Raw genomic sequence first — 4,050 nt, forward strand, 5'->3', positions numbered from 1 at the left:
ACATGAGATGTAGCCTTATCATAATCCAATATAGTAACCTTTTGTGATCAAAAGAATCAAAATGTATTTCTTAAAAGTGAAATACTAAGATCCAATTACCTTTGGTTTACAATTTATCAACTGTACCATGAAGATGTTAGGTATCACAACATTTACGTCTCAAACCAAATACTATGCATTAACTACTACCTGCTTCACACATCGACCCGATCTAGAGTCAATATTGAACACAAGTTGAAGGAGATCAGGTTATTGCTATGCACAAACTAGCCAATGAAAACAGGAGTAAAATACAATGAAATCATATGTTGAGCTTATCTAGTGACATGCTAATACTAGTCTGAGATGCAGGAAGTCCATCCCTCACCGAGTTATCCTCAAATGAGCCATATGCTGAAGGGTGAGAACCAACAACATCGGCGGCTAATTTATCCCCCATTCTGAATAATTATAACACACAGATTTCCGGACATCATCATCTAAAACTTAAAAATAGAAAAAGCCATATAAAAGATATCTCAAAGTAAATTCAAACTGAAAATGTGGTGAAAGAAGACAGTCAATCCCAGGAGCATTAGTTGCACTAGTTTTAACTGAACTAGACAATCCAACAAATAGATTAAACTGCACAAAGCTTATCTCAAGTAATGCCTAGTGCATTTACTATGTGTTGGAACAACATAAGTTAAAGAATGAAGGATTACCGTGCTTGATAATTATCCATAAGGAACAGAAGGAGGATCACTTTTTCTCAACACATGGAAGTAGTCAACCTACATAAAAAAATGCAAAGGAATGTAATGCTAAATAAATGTCCCAAACAAACACTTATAAATTCATAGAGAATTTGCTGGATTATCAGCCCTCCTTCTAAAAACGACAAGAATTTTATAGCCTAAATCATTTCAGAAAGCTAATCATCTTTCCGTCCCAACATCAGTCGAAGAGGTACTATCAGATGAACGAATCGCAAACGCATACTGTCCGAAATAATGACAAGTATAAATCTAAATCGACGAAAGACAACATTAAAAAAAAAAAAGCAAATTCAATTACCTGTGGCATAGTAGCAGGCTGTCATTTTCCTAATTAGTACTCTCAAATAGCAGTTCAAATCAGCGACGAACATACAGTTCACATCGATTACCAATGACTGAGGCGAAGACCATGACAGAGGCGATGACATTTTATTGGGTAATTGTGGTAAGAAATGGTTAGCGCAGCAGGTTTATAAATACAGGAAAACCAGAAAAAAAAAGTAGTACAGCAAGTCAGCAAGAGTACTGCAGAAGGTTTATAAATACCAGTAAGTGCTCCAACTATGACTTGCATAAATGATATAGCTTTTAAATTCAAGTCAATTCACAACAGTTAGCGCATTTTAAACGAACAAATGAAGATACAGCAAAAATATACCCAAACAGGAAAAATAGTTGTCAACGTCTCAATAATATTTTCATACCGACTTAGTTCCTTTAGGGAGCTGCTAGGAATATCTCCGGAGTAATCTGTCGCTGCCTTGCATAAGAGAAGAAAACTCATACATGGGCTTCTAGTCAGCTATCATATTGTTACCATATAGGAGTAAGGCGCAAGTGAAAGCCAGTAATCACAATGAAAAGCGATCATTCCTCGAACAAGGGTGAATAATCGTGCCAAAACAGTTTCACAGAACTATTGTCTACTTCATAAGTGATGCACATAATATCAGTTTATAAACAATGAAGCCAAATTATAAACAAATCTTCACTTACTGGGCAGTTACCTTGTTTCCTAACATGCAACATTTGCCTTTTTGAGAAGGCTTTAGTAGCCCCATAATGCCAAAAAAATGTCCACTGCTTTGCTAAGATTGATATCTATCACTACACATTGCACAAACCTATGTCCTCTTCTAACCCAAGAAGAAGGCACTGTTTATGCCGTCAGCTAAACACTTGACACTATTGCCAAAACCCGTTTCTACACCAAAGCTAATCTTAGACCCACGCGACCAATCAATAACATCCTCTTTTAATTTGATTATTTCCGCCTCGCCAGCAGAAACAATCACAGGTACAACCATACAACTCCCATCTCTCGACTTACACTCCCAAAGTCACCTTCCCTCGTTTCATTCTCGAATATTTACTTGCAAATTTGGTTAATTTATTTCAGAAATACAAAGATACATTACAACATTTTAGAACAAGTACACTTTGGCTGTCAAAGGATGTTCTTTATCAATTAAAATCACAACATTAGTTGTTCTCTATCAATTAAAATACACAATCAGTCAAATTCAAACCACACATCTTGCAATTAGATACACCCATAACATTAAATTCAAAATAAAATACTAAACTTCTCGTAATTTCAATCCGATTTTAGAATCAATTTCAGACGGCTTGAAACCGAAATACCAATGAAAGATTTCCAAAGTGAATATCTAATTCAATTTAATCAAAATATTTACAAAACTGAAAATTGAATACGTAGACAATGAAATATACCTGAAGTCCCAAATGGATTTTGATAACAAATGGGTCGAAAAATGTGCGGTGTAGCTGGAAACAACAAGGAGATTGATGGTTGTAAAGGGTGCATCGGCGTGAGAAGGAAATGGATGGTTGTCGAGGGCGGCATGCGTGAGAAACTGGAGTTGACGGTTGGAGTTGAATCAGTTGATGATTGAATTGGGGGATTGTGAGGTTTAATTTGGGGGTTGGGGAAATGTCGAAGAAGAGGAAGATAGAAATGTAAATAGGTTTTGGAGGTTTTTTTTATTTTTTCTATTAAAGTCGGTTTTAATTACAAACCGACACAAAAACATATAACGGCGGTTTTTTAGCCCAAAAATTGTAAATTAGTATAAACTTTTAGCGTCATTCTTAACGTCGGTTGTTACTATAACCGCCACAATTGACTTATGGTGGCGTTTTCTATTTGGAACCGCCATAAAAAGTATCAGTTATCACGTCGGTTCTTACATAAACCGCCACAATAGACCTCTTACATATATAAAATTTGGGTTCCCGCCAATTTATTGGGCTTTTTACGTCGTTTCTATTAGAACCGCCATGATAACTGCGTCGTGATAGGGGGTTTTTCTACTAGTGATTTTAAACGCCGCCGAGCGTGGCTTTTAAAGAGACCGCTGTGCGTCCACGGATCGAAGTGGGCTCGCAGGTGGGCCATATCCACAAGTACCCAACTTACTCGATCGAGTGCCCTACAGGCAGACTACTGTTTTGCATCAAAAACTACTTACTCGACAGAGTAAGCCCCACTCGATAGAGTACCCAAAGACTCATTAAATCGTAGTATTACAGTCTTCCCTCCTTAAAAAGAACTTCGTCCCCGAAGTTCAAACCACAACAAAACAAAAACACACTGACACCCTCCCGACACAACAACAATAATAAAACTCAACATAAAACTCCAAAACATACTTACCAAACCAAACTCAACCCGACTCAAAACATACACTAACTATATCAAAATACAACAACGCAACTAAGAACTTAAAACAAAACTCCAACCTACAAAACATGAACTCTTAACACCAACTCCACCAACAATGCCTACCGCCACAACACGGCTCACGATATCGTATCAACTGCATCATAGTCTCCCTCGACACCAACTCCAAACACTACCAACTACTATCCACAAACGCTGCTAGCTCCGTAACATATTATCCACTATAAAATCCAATAACAAGACACTCATAAACATCAATCGGAATGTTACATTCTACCACCCTTAAAAGGAACTTCGTCCTCGAAGTTTACTCCCACTCAACATCATCATCCAACTGTCAACACTATCAAACTCATAAACATCGTCGCCCAACTGTCAACCCTATCGAAGAATTCTCACACTCCTTAACATCACAATACTACAAGCACGGCCATGACCTTTAACAATATCAACAACAACACAAATCAATCTTTTATTCTACATCAAGACTCAAACTTCCAAATCTACTACAACATGTACAACCATTAAACTTTCTTTATCGCATCCTTCTCCTCTTAAGATAAATGTTACGTCCTCGTAACTCTCCAT

The 4,050-nt window shown here is 37.2% G+C and overlaps 1 long non-coding RNA gene across 1 annotated transcript; it reads right to left on the reverse strand.

Annotated features, from left to right (window-relative positions):
- Positions 1-311: 311 nt before the first annotated feature.
- On the reverse strand, positions 312-2,710 carry LOC141615047 (uncharacterized). Its single transcript, XR_012529578.1, has 3 exons — positions 1,057-2,710; positions 705-773; positions 312-440 (listed from the first exon to the last, which is right to left on the reverse strand). It is a non-coding gene; the product is annotated as an uncharacterized LOC141615047 (long non-coding RNA).
- Between the last annotated feature and the right edge of the window lie 1,340 nt (positions 2,711-4,050).

This window comes from Silene latifolia, chromosome 11 (assembly GCF_048544455.1).
Source record: "Silene latifolia isolate original U9 population chromosome 11, ASM4854445v1, whole genome shotgun sequence".
NCBI classification, from domain to species: Eukaryota; Viridiplantae; Streptophyta; class Magnoliopsida; order Caryophyllales; family Caryophyllaceae; genus Silene; species Silene latifolia.